Here is a 17,250-nt window from a genome sequence, read left to right as displayed (position 1 = left end):
CAACTTTCCCAGGCTACGTTTGAAGTTTGAGGTGGCAAGACAAGCAAGCAGCCCCATTCTCTGTGCCTCTATGCGAACAGTGCCATGGGCAGATGAGGCTGAGCAACAGCTTTCCAGGCTAGCACCTTCTGCCTGCCAGCTATCTGCAGACGTTCGCACTTTCGAGAGCAGGGCTGCGAAAGGAGCCTGGCAGGGACACCAACTTTCCCAGGCTACGTTTGAAGTTTGAGGTGGCAAGACAAGCAAGCAGCCCCATTCTCTGTGCCTCTGTGCGAGCACTGCTATGGGCAGATGAGGCTGAGCAACAGCTTTCCAGGCTAGCCCCTTCTGCCTGCCAGCTATCTGCAGACATTCGCACTTTCGGAGCAGGGCTGCGAAAGGAGCCTGGCTGGGACACCAACTTTGCCAGGCTACGTTTGAAGTTTGAGGTGGCAAGACAAGCAAGCAGCCCCATTCTCTGTGCCTCTATGCGAACAGTGCCATGGGCAGATGAGGCTGAGCAACAGCTTTTCAGGATAGCCCCTTCTGCCTGCCAGCTATCTGCAGACGTTCGCATTTCAAGAGCAGGGCTGCGAAAGGAGCCTAGCAGGTACACCATCTTTCCCAGGCTACGTTTGAAGTTTGAGGTGGCAAGACAAGCAAGCAGCCCCATTCTCTGTGCCTCTGTGCGAACAGTGCCATGGGCAGATGAGGCTGAGCAACAGCTTTCCAGGCTAGCCCCTTCTGGCTGCCAGCTATCTGCAGACGTTCGCACTTTCGGAGCAGGGCTGTGATAGGAGCCTGGCAGGGACACCACCATTCCCAGCATGCGTTTGAAGTTTCAAGTGGCAAGATAAGCAAGCAGCCCCATTCTCTGTGCCTCTATGCGAACAGTGCCATGGGCAGATGAGGCTGAGCAACAGCTTTCCAGGCTAGCCCCTTCTGCCTGCCAGCTATCTGCAGACGTTCGCACTTTCGGAGCAGGGCTGCGAAAGGAGCCTGGCTGGGACACCAACTTTCCCAGGCTACGTTTGAAGTTTGAGGTGGCAAGACAAGCAAGCAGCCCCATTCTCTGTGCCTCTGTGCGAGCACTGCCATGGGCAGATGAGGCTGAGCAACAGCTTTCCAGGCTAGCCCCTTCTGGCTGCCAGCTATCTGCAGACGTTCGCACTTTCGGAGCAGGGCTGTGATAGGAGCCTGGCAGGGACACCACCATTCCCAGCATGCGTTTGAAGTTTCAAGTGGCAAGATAAGCAAGCAGCCCCATTCTCTGTGCCTCTATGCGAACAGTGCCATGGGCAGATGAGGCTGAGCAACAGCTTTCCAGGCTAGCACCTTCTGCCTGCCAGCTATCTGCAGACGTTCGCACTTTCGAGAGCAGGGCTGCGAAAGGAGCCTGGCAGGGACACCAACTTTCCCAGGCTACGTTTGAAGTTTGAGGTGGCAAGACAAGCAAGCAGCCCCATTCTCTGTGCCTCTATGCGAACAGTGCCATGGGCAGATGAGGCTGAGCAACAGCTTTCCAGGCTAGCCCCTTCTGCCTGCCAGCTATCTGCAGACGTTCGCACCTTCGAGAGAAGGGCTGAGAAAGGAGCCTGGCAGGGACACCAACTTTCCCAGGCTACGTTTGAAGTTTGAGGTGGCAATACAAGCAAGCAGCCCCATTCTCTATGCCTCTGTGCGAGCACTGCCATGGGCAGATGAGGCTGAGCAACAGCTTTCCAGGCTAGCCCGTTCTGGCTGCCAGCTATCTGCAGACGTTCGCACTTTCGGAGCAGGGCTGTGAAAGGAGCCTGGCTGGGACACCAACTTTCCCAGGCTACGTTTGAAGTTTCAAGTGGCAAGATAAGCAAGCAGCCCCATTCTCTGTGCCTCTATGCGAACAGTGCCATGGGCAGATGAGGCTGAGCAACAGCTTTCCAGGATAGCCCCTTCTGGCTGCCAGCTATCTGCAGACGTTCGCATTTCAAGAGCAGGGCTGCGAAAGGAGCCTAGCAGGTACACCATCTTTCCCAGGCTACGTTTGAAGTTTGAGGTGGCAAGACAAGCAAGGAGCCCCATTCTCTGTTCCTGTGTGCGAGCAGTGTAATGGACAGATGAGGCTGAGCAACAGCTTTCCAGGCTAGCCCGTTCTGGCTGACAGCTATCTGCAGACGTTCGCACTTTCGGAGCAGGGCTGCGAAAGGAGCCTGGCAGGGACAACAACTTTCCCAGGCTACGTTTGAAGTTTGAGGTGGCAATACAAGCAAGCAGCCCCATTCTCTGTGCCTCTGTGCGAGCACTGCCATGGGCAGATGAGGCTGAGCAACAGCTTTCCAGGCTAGCCCCTTCTGGCTGCCAGCTATCTGCAGACGTTCGCACTTTCGGAGCAGGGCTGTGATAGGAGCCTGGCAGGGACACCACCATTCCCAGCATGCGTTTGAAGTTTCAAGTGGCAAGATAAGCAAGCAGCCCCATTCTCTGTGCCTCTATGCGAACAGTGCCATGGGCAGATGAGGCTGAGCAACAGCTTTCCAGGCTAGCCCCTTCTGCCTGCCAGCTATCTGCAGACGTTCGCACCTTCGAGAGAAGGGCTGCTAAAGGAGCCTGGCAGGGACACCAACTTTCCCAGGCTACGTTTGAAGTTTGAGGTGGCAATACAAGCAAGCAGCCCCATTCTCTGTGCCTCTGTGCGAGCACTGCCATGGGCAGATGAGGCTGAGCAACAGCTTTCCAGGCTAGCCCGTTCTGACTGACAGCTATCTGCAGACGTTCGCACTTTCGGAGCAGGGCTGCGAAAGGAGCCTGGCTGGGACACCAACTTTCCCAGGCTACGTTTGAAGTTTGAGGTGGCAAGACAAGCAAGCAGCCCCATTCTCTGTGCCTCTATGCGAACAGTGCCATGGGCAGATGAGGCTGAGCAACAGCTTTTCAGGATAGTCCCTTCTGGCTGCCAGCTATCTGCAGACGTTCGCATTTCAAGAGCAGGGCTGCGAAAGGAGCCTAGCAGGTACACCATTGTTCCCAGGCTACGTTTGAAGTTTGAGGTGGCAAGACAAGCAAGCAGCCCCATTCTCTGTGCCTCTGTGCGAACAGTGCCATGGACAGATGAGGCTGAGCAACAGCTTTCCAGGCTAGCCCCTTCTGGCTGCCAGCTATCTGCAGACGTTCGCAATTTCGGAGCAGGGCTGTGATAGGAGCCTGGCAGGGACACCACCATTCCCAGCATGCGTTTGAAGTTTCAAGTGGCAAGATAAGCAAGCAGCCCCATTCTCTGTGCCTCTATGCGAACAGTGCCATGGGCAGATGAGGCTGAGCAACAGCTTTCCAGGCTAGCCCCTTCTGCCTGCCAGCTATCTGCAGACGTTCGCACTTTCGGAGCAGGGCTGCGAAAGGAGCCTGGCTGGGACACCAACTTTCCCAGGCTATGTTTGAAGTTTCAAGTGGCAAGATAAGCAAGCAGCCCCATTCTCTGTGCCTCTATGCGAACAGTGCCATGGGCAGATGAGGCTGAGCAACAGCTTTCCAGGCTAGCACCTTCTGCCTGCCAGCTATCTGCAGACGTTCGCACTTTCGAGAGCAGGGCTGCGAAAGGAGCCTGGCAGGGACACCAACTTTCCCAGGCTACGTTTGAAGTTTGAGGTGGCAAGACAAGCAAGCAGCCCCATTCTCTGTGCCTCTGTGCGAGCACTGCCATGGGCAGATGAGGCTGAGCAACAGCTTTCCAGGCTAGCCCCTTCTGCCTGCCAGCTATCTGCAGACATTCGCACTTTCGGAGCAGGGCTGCGAAAGGAGCCTGGCTGGGACACCAACTTTGCCAGGCTACGTTTGAAGTTTCAAGTGGCAAGATAAGCAAGCAGCCCCATTCTCTGTGCCTCTATGCGAACAGTGCCATGGGCAGATGAGGCTGAGCAACAGCTTTCCAGGCTAGCACCTTCTGCCTGCCAGCTATCTGCAGACGTTCGCACTTTCGAGAGCAGGGCTGCGAAAGGAGCCTGGCAGGGACACCAACTTTCCCAGGCTACGTTTGAAGTTTCAGGTGGCAAGACAAGCAAGCAGCCCCATTCTCTGTGCCTCTGTGCGAGCACTGCCATGGGCAGATGAGGCTGAGCAACAGCTTTCCAGGCTAGCCCCTTCTGCCTGCCAGCTATCTGCAGACATTCGCACTTTCGGAGCAGGGCTGCGAAAGGAGCCTGGCTGGGACACCAACTTTGCCAGGCTACGTTTGAAGTTTGAGGTGGCAAGACAAGCAAGCAGCCCCATTCTCTGTGCCTCTGTGCGAGCACTGCCATGGGCAGATGAGGCTGAGCAACAGCTTTCCAGGCTAGCCCCTTCTGCCTGCCAGCTATCTGCAGACGTTCGCACTTTCGGAGCAGGGCTGCGAAAGGAGCCTGGCAGAGACACCACCATTCTCAGCATGCGTTTGAAGTTTCAAGTGGCAAGATAAGCAAGCAGCCCCATTCTCTGTGCCTCTATGCGAACAGTGCCATGGGCAGATGAGGCTGAGCAACAGCTTTCCAGGCTAGCCCCTTCTGCCTGCCAGCTATCTGCAGACGTTCGCACTTTCGGAGCAGGGCTGCGAAAGGAGCCTGGCTGGGACACCAACTTTCCCAGGCTACGTTTGAAGTTTGAGGTGGCAAGACAAGCAAGCAGCCCCATTCTCTGTGCCTCTGTGCGAGCACTGCCATGGGCAGATGAGGCTGAGCAACAGCTTTCCAGGCTAGCCCCTTCTGCCTGCCAGCTATCTGCAGACGTTCGCACTTTCGGAGCAGGGCTGCGAAAGGAGCCTGGCTGGGACACAAACTTTCCCAGGCTACGTTTGAAGTTTCAAGTGGCAAGATAAGCAAGCAGCCCCATTCTCTGTGCCTCTATGCGAACAGTGCCATGGGCAGATGAGGCTGAGCAACAGCTTTCCAGGCTAGCCCCTTCTGGCTGCCAGTTATCTGCAGACGTTCGCACTTTCGAGAGCAGGGCTGCGAAAGGAGCCTGGCAGGGACACCAACTTTCCCAGGCTACGTTTGAAGTTTGAGGTGGCAAGACAAGCAAGCAGCCCCATTCTCTGTGCCTCTGTGCGAGCACTGCTATGGGCAGATGAGGCTGAGCAACAGCTTTCCAGGCTAGCCCCTTCTGCCTGCCAGCTATCTGCAGACATTCGCACTTTCGGAGCAGGGCTGCGAAAGGAGCCTGGCTGGGACACCAACTTTGCCAGGCTACGTTTGAAGTTTGAGGTGGCAAGACAAGCAAGCAGCCCCATTCTCTGTGCCTCTGTGCGAGCACTGCCATGGGCAGATGAGGCTGAGCAACAGCTTTCCAGGCTAGCCCCTTCTGCCTGCCAGCTATCTGCAGACGTTCGCACTTTCGGAGCAGGGCTGTGATAGGAGCCTGGCAGGGACACCACCATTCCCAGCATGCGTTTGAAGTTTCAAGTGGCAAGATAAGCAAGCAGCCCCATTCTCTGTGCCTCTATGCGAACAGTGCCATGGGTAGATGAGGCTGAGCAACAGCTTTCCAGGATAGCCCCTTCTGGCTGCCAGCTATCTGCAGACGTTCGCACTTTCGGAGCAGGGCTGCGAAAGGAGCCTGGCTGGGACACAAACTTTCCCAGGCTACGTTTGAAGTTTCAAGTGGCAAGATAAGCAAGCAGCCCCATTCTCTGTGCCTCTATGCGAACAGTGCCATGGGCAGATGAGGCTGAGCAACAGCTTTCCAGGCTAGCCCCTTCTGCCTGCCAGCTATCTGCAGACGTTCGCACTTTCGGAGCAGGGCTGCGAAAGGAGCCTGGCTGGGACACCAACTTTCCCAGGCTACGTTTGAAGTTTGAGGTGGCAAGACAAGCAAGCAGCCCCATTCTCTGTGCCTCTGTGCGAGCACTGCCATGGGCAGATGAGTCTGAGCAACAGCTTTCCAGGCTAGCCCCTTCTGGCTGCCAGCTATCTGCAGACGTTCGCACTTTCGGAGCAGGGCTGCGAAAGGAGCCTGGCTGGGACACAAACTTTCCCAGGCTACGTTTGAAGTTTCAAGTGGCAAGATAAGCAAGCAGCCCCATTCTCTGTGCCTCTATGCGAACAGTGCCATGGGCAGATGAGGCTGAGCAACAGCTTTCCAGGCTAGCACCTTCTGCCTGCCAGCTATCTGCAGACGTTCGCACTTTCGAGAGCAGGGCTGCGAAAGGAGCCTGGCAGGGACTCCAACTTTCCCAGGCTACGTTTGAAGTTTGAGGTGGCAAGACAAGCAAGCAGCCCCATTCTCTGTGCCTCTGTGCGAGCACTGCCATGGGCAGATGAGGCTGAGCAACAGCTTTCCAGGCTAGCCCCTTCTGCCTGCCAGCTATCTGCAGACATTCGCACTTTCGGAGCAGGGCTGCGAAAGGAGCCTGGCTGGGACACCAACTTTGCCAGGCTACGTTTGAAGTTTGAGGTGGCAAGACAAGCAAGCAGCCCCATTCTCTGTGCCTCTGTGCGAGCACTGCCATGGGCAGATGAGGCTGAGCAACAGCTTTCCAGGCTAGCCCCTTCTGGCTGCCAGCTATCTGCAGACGTTCGCACTTTCGGAGCAGGGCTGCGAAAGGAGCCTGGCTGGGACACAAACTTTCCCAGGATACGTTTGAAGTTTCAAGTGGCAAGATAAGCAAGCAGCCCCATTCTCTGTGCCTCTATGCGAACAGTGCCATGGGCAGATGAGGCTGAGCAACAGCTTTCCAGGCTAGCCCCTTCTGCCTGCCAGCTATCTGCAGACGTTCGCACTTTCGGAGCAGGGCTGCGAAAGGAGCCTGGCTGGGACACCAACTTTCCCAGGCTACGTTTGAAGTTTGAGGTGGCAAGACAAGCAAGCAGCCCCATTCTCTGTGCCTCTGTGCGAGCACTGCCATGGGCAGATGAGTCTGAGCAACAGCTTTCCAGGCTAGCCCCTTCTGCCTGCCAGCTATCTGCAGACGTTCGCACTTTCGGAGCAGGGCTGCGAAAGGAGCCTGGCAGGGACACAAACTTTCCCAGGCTACGTTTGAAGTTTCAAGTGGCAAGATAAGCAAGCAGCCCCATTCTCTGTGCCTCTATGCGAACAGTGCCATGGGCAGATGAGGCTGAGCAACAGCTTTCCAGGCTAGCCCCTTCTGCCTGCCAGCTATCTGCAGACGTTCGCACCTTCGAGAGAAGGGCTGCGAAAGGAGCCTGGCAGGGACACCAACTTTCCCAGGCTACGTTTGAAGTTTGAGGTGGCAAGACAAGCAAGCAGCCCCATTCTCTGTGACTCTATGCGAACAGTGCCATGGGCAGATGAGGCTGAGCAACAGCTTTCCAGGCTAGCCCCTTCTGCCTGCCAGCTATCTGCAGACGTTCGCACCTTCGAGAGAAGGGCTGCGAAAGGAGCCTGGCAGGGACACCAACTTTCCCAGGCTACGTTTGAAGTTTGAGGTGGCAATACAAGCAAGCAGCCCCATTCTCTGTGCCTCTGTGCGAGCACTGCCATGGGCAGATGAGGCTGAGCAACAGCTTTCCAGGCTAGCCCGTTCTGACTGACAGCTATCTGCAGACGTTCGCACTTTCGGAGCAGGGCTGCGAAAGGAGCCTGGCTGGGACACCAACTTTCCCAGGCTACGTTTGAAGTTTGAGGTGGCAAGACAAGCAAGCAGCCCCATTCTCTGTGCCTCTATGCGAACAGTGCCATGGGCAGATGAGGCTGAGCAACAGCTTTTCAGGATAGCCCCTTCTGCCTGCCAGCTATCTGCAGACGTTCGCATTTCAAGAGCAGGGCTGCGAAAGGAGCCTAGCAGGTACACCATCTTTCCCAGGCTACGTTTGAAGTTTGAGGTGGCAAGACAAGCAAGCAGCCCCATTCTCTGTGCCTCTATGCGAACAGTGCCATGGGCAGATGAGGCTGAGCAACAGCTTTCCAGGCTAGCCCCTTCTGCCTGCCAGCTATCTGCAGACGTTCGCACTTTCGGAGCAGGGCTGTGATAGGAGCCTGGCAGGGACACCACCATTCCCAGCATGCGTTTGAAGTTTCAAGTGGCAAGATAAGCAAGCAGCCCCATTCTCTGTGCCTCTATGCGAACAGTGCCATGGGCAGATGAGGCTGAGCAACAGCTTTCCAGGCTAGCCCCTTCTGCCTGCCAGCTATCTGCAGACGTTCGCACTTTCGGAGCAGGGCTGCGAAAGGAGCCTGGCTGGGACACCAACTTTCCCAGGCTACGTTTGAAGTTTGAGGTGGCAAGACAAGCAAGCAGCCCCATTCTCTGTGCCTCTGTGCGAGCACTGCCATGGGCAGATGAGGCTGAGCAACAGCTTTCCAGGCTAGCCCCTTGTGGCTGCCAGCTATCTGCAGACGTTCGCACTTTCGGAGCAGGGCTGTGATAGGAGCCTGGCAGGGACACCACCATTCCCAGCATGCGTTTGAAGTTTCAAGTGGCAAGATAAGCAAGCAGCCCCATTCTCTGTGCCTCTATGCGAACAGTGCCATGGGCAGATGAGGCTGAGCAACAGCTTTCCAGGCTAGCACCTTCTGCCTGCCAGCTATCTGCAGACGTTCGCACTTTCGAGAGCAGGGCTGCGAAAGGAGCCTGGCAGGGACACCAACTTTCCCAGGCTACGTTTGAAGTTTGAGGTGGCAAGACAAGCAAGCAGCCCCATTCTCTGTGCCTCTATGCGAACAGTGCCATGGGCAGATGAGGCTGAGCAACAGCTTTCCAGGCTAGCCCCTTCTGCCTGCCAGCTATCTGCAGACGTTCGCACCTTCGAGAGAAGGGATGAGAAAGGAGCCTGGCAGGGACACCAACTTTCCCAGGCTACGTTTGAAGTTTGAGGTGGCAATACAAGCAAGCAGCCCCATTCTCTATGCCTCTGTGCGAGCACTGCCATGGGCAGATGAGGCTGAGCAACAGCTTTCCAGGCTAGCCCGTTCTGGCTGCCAGCTATCTGCAGACGTTCGCACTTTCGGAGCAGGGCTGTGAAAGGAGCCTGGCTGGGACACCAACTTTCCCAGGCTACGTTTGAAGTTTCAAGTGGCAAGATAAGCAAGCAGCCCCATTCTCTGTGCCTCTATGCGAACAGTGCCATGGGCAGATGAGGCTGAGCAACAGCTTTCCAGGATAGCCCCTTCTGCCTGCCAGCTATCTGCAGACGTTCGCATTTCAAGAGCAGGGCTGCGAAAGGAGCCTAGCAGGTACACCATCTTTCCCAGGCTACGTTTGAAGTTTGAGGTGGCAAGACAAGCAAGGAGCCCCATTCTCTGTTCCTGTGTGCGAGCAGTGTAATGGACAGATGAGGCTGAGCAACAGCTTTCCAGGCTAGCCCGTTCTGGCTGACAGCTATCTGCAGACGTTCGCACTTTCGGAGCAGGGCTGCGAAAGGAGCCTGGCAGGGACACCAACTTTCCCAGGCTACGTTTGAAGTTTGAGGTGGCAATACAAGCAAGCAGCCCCATTCTCTGTGCCTCTGTGCGAGCACTGCCATGGGCAGATGAGGCTGAGCAACAGCTTTCCAGGCTAGCCCCTTCTGGCTGCCAGCTATCTGCAGACGTTCGCACTTTCGGAGCAGGGCTGTGATAGGAGCCTGGCAGGGACACCACCATTCCCAGCATGCGTTTGAAGTTTCAAGTGGCAAGATAAGCAAGCAGCCCCATTCTCTGTGCCTCTATGCGAACAGTGCCATGGGCAGATGAGGCTGAGCAACAGCTTTCCAGGCTAGCCCCTTCTGCCTGCCAGCTATCTGCAGACGTTCGCACCTTCGAGAGAAGGGCTGCTAAAGGAGCCTGGCAGGGACACCAACTTTCCCAGGCTACGTTTGAAGTTTGAGGTGGCAATACAAGCAAGCAGCCCCATTCTCTGTGCCTCTGTGCGAGCACTGCCATGGGCAGATGAGGCTGAGCAACAGCTTTCCAGGCTAGCCCGTTCTGACTGACAGCTATCTGCAGACGTTCGCACTTTCGGAGCAGGGCTGCGAAAGGAGCCTGGCTGGGACACCAACTTTCCCAGGCTACGTTTGAAGTTTGAGGTGGCAAGACAAGCAAGCAGCCCCATTCTCTGTGCCTCTATGCGAACAGTGCCATGGGCAGATGAGGCTGAGCAACAGCTTTTCAGGATAGCCCCTTCTGGCTGCCAGCTATCTGCAGACGTTCGCATTTCAAGAGCAGGGCTGCGAAAGGAGCCTAGCAGGTACACCATTGTTCCCAGGCTACGTTTGAAGTTTGAGGTGGCAAGACAAGCAAGCAGCCCCATTCTCTGTGCCTCTGTGCGAACAGTGCCATGGACAGATGAGGCTGAGCAACAGCTTTCCAGGCTAGCCCCTTCTGGCTGCCAGCTATCTGCAGACGTTCGCAATTTCGGAGCAGGGCTGTGATAGGAGCCTGGCAGGGACACCACCATTCCCAGCATGCGTTTGAAGTTTCAAGTGGCAAGATAAGCAAGCAGCCCCATTCTCTGTGCCTCTATGCGAACAGTGCCATGGGCAGATGAGGCTGAGCAACAGCTTTCCAGGCTAGCCCCTTCTGCCTGCCAGCTATCTGCAGACGTTCGCACTTTCGGAGCAGGGCTGCGAAAGGAGCCTGGCTGGGACACCAACTTTCCCAGGCTATGTTTGAAGTTTCAAGTGGCAAGATAAGCAAGCAGCCCCATTCTCTGTGCCTCTATGCGAACAGTGCCATGGGCAGATGAGGCTGAGCAACAGCTTTCCAGGCTAGCACCTTCTGCCTGCCAGCTATCTGCAGACGTTCGCACTTTCGAGAGCAGGGCTGCGAAAGGAGCCTGGCAGGGACACCAACTTTCCCAGGCTACGTTTGAAGTTTGAGGTGGCAAGACAAGCAAGCAGCCCCATTCTCTGTGCCTCTGTGCGAGCACTGCCATGGGCAGATGAGGCTGAGCAACAGCTTTCCAGGCTAGCCCCTTCTGCCTGCCAGCTATCTGCAGACATTCGCACTTTCGGAGCAGGGCTGCGAAAGGAGCCTGGCTGGGACACCAACTTTGCCAGGCTACGTTTGAAGTTTCAAGTGGCAAGATAAGCAAGCAGCCCCATTCTCTGTGCCTCTATGCGAACAGTGCCATGGGCAGATGAGGCTGAGCAACAGCTTTCCAGGCTAGCACCTTCTGCCTGCCAGCTATCTGCAGACGTTCGCACTTTCGAGAGCAGGGCTGCGAAAGGAGCCTGGCAGGGACACCAACTTTCCCAGGCTACGTTTGAAGTTTGAGGTGGCAAGACAAGCAAGCAGCCCCATTCTCTGTGCCTCTGTGCGAGCACTGCCATGGGCAGATGAGGCTGAGCAACAGCTTTCCAGGCTAGCCCCTTCTGCCTGCCAGCTATCTGCAGACATTCGCACTTTCGGAGCAGGGCTGCGAAAGGAGCCTGGCTGGGACACCAACTTTGCCAGGCTACGTTTGAAGTTTGAGGTGGCAAGACAAGCAAGCAGCCCCATTCTCTGTGCCTCTGTGCGAGCACTGCCATGGGCAGATGAGGCTGAGCAACAGCTTTCCAGGCTAGCCCCTTCTGCCTGCCAGCTATCTGCAGACGTTCGCACTTTTGGAGCAGGGCTGCGAAAGGAGCCTGGCAGAGACACCACCATTCTCAGCATGCGTTTGAAGTTTCAAGTGGCAAGATAAGCAAGCAGCCCCATTCTCTGTGCCTCTATGCGAACAGTGCCATGGGCAGATGAGGCTGAGCAACAGCTTTCCAGGATAGCCCCTTCTGGCTGCCAGCTATCTGCAGACGTTCGCACTTTCGGAGCAGGGCTGCGAAAGGAGCCTGGCTGGGACACAAACTTTCCCAGGCTACGTTTGAAGTTTCAAGTGGCAAGATAAGCAAGCAGCCCCATTCTCTGTGCCTCTGTGCGAGCACTGCCATGGGCAGATGAGGCTGAGCAACAGCTTTCCAGGCTAGCCCCTTCTGGCTGCCAGCTATCTGCAGACGTTCGCACTTTTGGAGCAGGGCTGCGAAAGGAGCCTGGCAGAGACACCACCATTCTCAGCATGCGTTTGAAGTTTCAAGTGGCAAGATAAGCAAGCAGCCCCATTCTCTGTGCCTCTATGCGAACAGTGCCATGGGCAGATGAGGCTGAGCAACAGCTTTCCAGGCTAGCCCCTTCTGCCTGCCAGCTATCTGCAGACGTTCGCACTTTCGGAGCAGGGCTGCGAAAGGAGCCTGGCTGGGACACCAACTTTCCCAGGCTACGTTTGAAGTTTGAGGTGGCAAGACAAGCAAGCAGCCCCATTCTCTGTGCCTCTGTGCGAGCACTGCCATGGGCAGATGAGGCTGAGCAACAGCTTTCCAGGCTAGCCCCTTCTGCCTGCCAGCTATCTGCAGACGTTCGCACTTTCGGAGCAGGGCTGCGAAAGGAGCCTGGCTGGGACACAAACTTTCCCAGGCTACGTTTGAAGTTTCAAGTGGCAAGATAAGCAAGCAGCCCCATTCTCTGTGCCTCTATGCGAACAGTGCCATGGGCAGATGAGGCTGAGCAACAGCTTTCCAGGCTAGCCCCTTCTGGCTGCCAGCTATCTGCAGACGTTCGCACTTTCGAGAGCAGGGCTGCGAAAGGAGCCTGGCAGGGACACCAACTTTCCCAGCATGCGTTTGAAGTTTGAGGTGGCAAGACAAGCAAGCAGCCCCATTCTCTGTGCCTCTGTGCGAGCACTGCTATGGGCAGATGAGGCTGAGCAACAGCTTTCCAGGCTAGCCCCTTCTGCCTGCCAGCTATCTGCAGACATTCGCACTTTCGGAGCAGGGCTGCGAAAGGAGCCTGGCTGGGACACCAACTTTGCCAGGCTACGTTTGAAGTTTGAGGTGGCAAGACAAGCAAGCAGCCCCATTCTCTGTGCCTCTGTGCGAGCACTGCCATGGGCAGATGAGGCTGAGCAACAGCTTTCCAGGCTAGCCCCTTCTGCCTGCCAGCTATCTGCAGACGTTCGCACTTTCGGAGCAGGGCTGTGATAGGAGCCTGGCAGGGACACCACCATTCCCAGCATGCGTTTGAAGTTTCAAGTGGCAAGATAAGCAAGCAGCCCCATTCTCTGTGCCTCTATGCGAACAGTGCCATGGGCAGATGAGGCTGAGCAACAGCTTTCCAGGATAGCCCCTTCTGGCTGCCAGCTATCTGCAGACGTTCGCACTTTCGGAGCAGGGCTGCGAAAGGAGCCTGGCTGGGACACAAACTTTCCCAGGCTACGTTTGAAGTTTCAAGTGGCAAGATAAGCAAGCAGCCCCATTCTCTGTGCCTCTATGCGAACAGTGCCATGGGCAGATGAGGCTGAGCAACAGCTTTCCAGGCTAGCCCCTTCTGCCTGCCAGCTATCTGCAGACGTTCGCACTTTCGGAGCAGGGCTGCGAAAGGAGCCTGGCTGGGACACCAACTTTCCCAGGCTACGTTTGAAGTTTGAGGTGGCAAGACAAGCAAGCAGCCCCATTCTCTGTGCCTCTGTGCGAGCACTGCCATGGGCAGATGAGTCTGAGCAACAGCTTTCCAGGCTAGCCCCTTCTGGCTGCCAGCTATCTGCAGACGTTCGCACTTTCGGAGCAGGGCTGCGAAAGGAGCCTGGCTGGGACACCAACTTTCCCAGGCTACGTTTGAAGTTTCAAGTGGCAAGATAAGCAAGCAGCCCCATTCTCTGTGCCTCTATGCGAACAGTGCCATGGGCAGATGAGGCTGAGCAACAGCTTTCCAGGCTAGCACCTTCTGCCTGCCAGCTATCTGCAGACGTTCGCACTTTCGAGAGCAGGGCTGCGAAAGGAGCCTGGCAGGGACTCCAACTTTCCCAGGCTACGTTTGAAGTTTGAGGTGGCAAGACAAGCAAGCAGCCCCATTCTCTGTGCCTCTGTGCGAGCACTGCCATGGGCAGATGAGGCTGAGCAACAGCTTTCCAGGCTAGCCCCTTCTGCCTGCCAGCTATCTGCAGACATTCGCACTTTCGGAGCAGGGCTGCGAAAGGAGCCTGGCTGGGACACCAACTTTGCCAGGCTACGTTTGAAGTTTGAGGTGGCAAGACAAGCAAGCAGCCCCATTCTCTGTGCCTCTGTGCGAGCACTGCCATGGGCAGATGAGGCTGAGCAACAGCTTTCCAGGCTAGCCCCTTCTGGCTGCCAGCTATCTGCAGACGTTCGCACTTTCGGAGCAGGGCTGCGAAAGGAGCCTGGCAGAGACACCACCATTCTCAGCATGCGTTTGAAGTTTCAAGTGACAAGATAAGCAAGCAGCCCCATTCTCTGTGCCTCTATGGGAACAGTGCCATGGGCAGATGAGGCTGAGCAACAGCTTTCCAGGCTAGCCCCTTCTGCCTGCCAGCTATCTGCAGACGTTCGCACTTTCGGAGCAGGGCTGCGAAAGGAGCCTGGCTGGGACACCAACTTTCCCAGGCTACGTTTCAAGTTTGAGGTGGCAAGACAAGCAAGCAGCCCCATTCTCTGTGCCTCTGTGCGAGCACTGCCATGGGCAGATGAGGCTGAGCAACAGCTTTCCAGGCTAGCCCCTTCTGCCTGCCAGCTATCTGCAGACGTTCGCACTTTCGGAGCAGGGCTGCGAAAGGAGCCTGGCTGGGACACAAACTTTCCCAGGCTACGTTTGAAGTTTCAAGTGGCAAGATAAGCAAGCAGCCCCATTCTCTGTGCCTCTATGCGAACAGTGCCATGGGCAGATGAGGCTGAGCAACAGCTTTCCAGGCTAGCCCCTTCTGCCTGCCAGCTATCTGCAGACGTTCGCACTTTCGAGAGCAGGGCTGCGAAAGGAGCCTGGCAGGGACACCAACTTTCCCAGGCTACGTTTGAAGTTTGAGGTGGCAAGACAAGCAAGCAGCCCCATTCTCTGTGCCTCTGTGCGAGCACTGCTATGGGCAGATGAGGCTGAGCAACAGCTTTCCAGGCTAGCCCCTTCTGCCTGCCAGCTATCTGCAGACATTCGCACTTTCGGAGCAGGGCTGCGAAAGGAGCCTGGCTGGGACACCAACTTTGCCAGGCTACGTTTGAAGTTTGAGGTGGCAAGACAAGCAAGCAGCCCCATTCTCTGTGCCTCTGTGCGAGCACTGCCATGGGCAGATGAGGCTGAGCAACAGCTTTCCAGGCTAGCCCCTTCTGGCTGCCAGCTATCTGCAGACGTTCGCACTTTCGGAGCAGGGCTGCGAAAGGAGCCTGGCAGAGACACCACCATTCTCAGCATGCGTTTGAAGTTTCAAGTGGCAAGATAAGCAAGCAGCCCCATTCTCTGTGCCTCTGTGCGAGCACTGCCATGGGCAGATGAGGCTGAGCAACAGCTTTCCAGGCTAGCCCCTTCTGCCTGCCAGCTATCTGCAGACGTTCGCACTTTCGGAGCAGGGCTGTGATAGGAGCCTGGCAGGGACACCACCATTCCCAGCATGCGTTTGAAGTTTCAAGTGGCAAGATAAGCAAGCAGCCCCATTCTCTGTGCCTCTATGCGAACAGTGCCATGGGCAGATGAGGCTGAGCAACAGCTTTCCAGGATAGCCCCTTCTGGCTGCCAGCTATCTGCAGACGTTCGCACTTTCGGAGCAGGGCTGCGAAAGGAGCCTGGCTGGGACACAAACTTTCCCAGGATACGTTTGAAGTTTCAAGTGGCAAGATAAGCAAGCAGCCCCATTCTCTGTGCCTCTATGCGAACAGTGCCATGGGCAGATGAGGCTGAGCAACAGCTTTCCAGGCTAGCCCCTTCTGCCTGCCAGCTATCTGCAGACGTTCGCACTTTCGGAGCAGGGCTGCGAAAGGAGCCTGGCTGGGACACCAACTTTCCCAGGCTACGTTTGAAGTTTGAGGTGGCAAGACAAGCAAGCAGCCCCATTCTCTGTGCCTCTGTGCGAGCACTGCCATGGGCAGATGAGGCTGAGCAACAGCTTTCCAGGCTAGCCCCTTCTGCCTGCCAGCTATCTGCAGACGTTCGCACTTTCGGAGCAGGGCTGCGAAAGGAGCCTGGCAGGGACACAAACTTTCCCAGGCTACGTTTGAAGTTTCAAGTGGCAAGATAAGCAAGCAGCCCCATTCTCTGTGCCTCTATGCGAACAGTGCCATGGGCAGATGAGGCTGAGCAACAGCTTTCCAGGCTAGCCCCTTCTGCCTGCCAGCTATCTGCAGACGTTCGCACTTTCGAGAGCAGGGCTGCGAAAGGAGCCTGGCAGGGACACCAACTTTCCCAGGCTACGTTTGAAGTTTGAGGTGGCAAGACAAGCAAGCAGCCCCATTCTCTGTGACTCTATGCGAACAGTGCCATGGGCAGATGAGGCTGAGCAACAGCTTTCCAGGCTAGCCCCTTCTGCCTGCCAGCTATCTGCAGACGTTCGCACCTTCGAGAGAAGGGCTGCGAAAGGAGCCTGGCAGGGACACCAACTTTCCCAGGCTACGTTTGAAGTTTGAGGTGGCAATACAAGCAAGCAGCCCCATTCTCTGTGCCTCTGTGCGAGCACTGCTATGGGCAGATGAGGCTGAGCAACAGCTTTCCAGGCTAGCCCCTTCTGCCTGCCAGCTATCTGCAGACATTCGCACTTTCGGAGCAGGGCTGCGAAAGGAGCCTGGCTGGGACACCAACTTTGCCAGGCTACGTTTGAAGTTTGAGGTGGCAAGACAAGCAAGCAGCCCCATTCTCTGTGCCTCTGTGCGAGCACTGCCATGGGCAGATGAGGCTGAGCAACAGCTTTCCAGGCTAGCCCCTTCTGGCTGCCAGCTATCTGCAGACGTTCGCACTTTCGGAGCAGGGCTGCGAAAGGAGCCTGGCAGAGACACCACCATTCTCAGCATGCGTTTGAAGTTTCAAGTGGCAAGATAAGCAAGCAGCCCCATTCTCTGTGCCTCTGTGCGAGCACTGCCATGGGCAGATGAGGCTGAGCAACAGCTTTCCAGGATAGCCCCTTCTGGCTGCCAGCTATCTGCAGACGTTCGCACTTTCGGAGCAGGGCTGCGAAAGGAGCCTGGCTGGGACACAAACTTTCCCAGGCTACGTTTGAAGTTTCAAGTGGCAAGATAAGCAAGCAGCCCCATTCTCTGTGCCTCTATGCGAACAGTGCCATGGGCAGATGAGGCTGAGCAACAGCTTTCCAGGCTAGCCCCTTCTGCCTGCCAGCTATCTGCAGACGTTCGCACTTTCGGAGCAGGGCTGCGAAAGGAGCCTGGCTGGGACACCAACTTTCCCAGGCTACGTTTGAAGTTTGAGGTGGCAAGACAAGCAAGCAGCCCCATTCTCTGTGCCTCTGTGCGAGCACTGCCATGGGCAGATGAGTCTGAGCAACAGCTTTCCAGGCTAGCCCCTTCTGGCTGCCAGCTATCTGCAGACGTTCGCACTTTCGGAGCAGGGCTGCGAAAGGAGCCTGGCTGGGACACAAAC

This window comes from Opisthocomus hoazin, chromosome 32 (genome assembly GCF_030867145.1).
Source record: "Opisthocomus hoazin isolate bOpiHoa1 chromosome 32, bOpiHoa1.hap1, whole genome shotgun sequence".
Lineage (NCBI taxonomy): Eukaryota > Metazoa > Chordata > Aves > Opisthocomiformes > Opisthocomidae > Opisthocomus > Opisthocomus hoazin.
The sequence above is the reverse complement of the archived record's forward strand: the minus strand, read 5'-3'. Positions refer to the sequence as shown.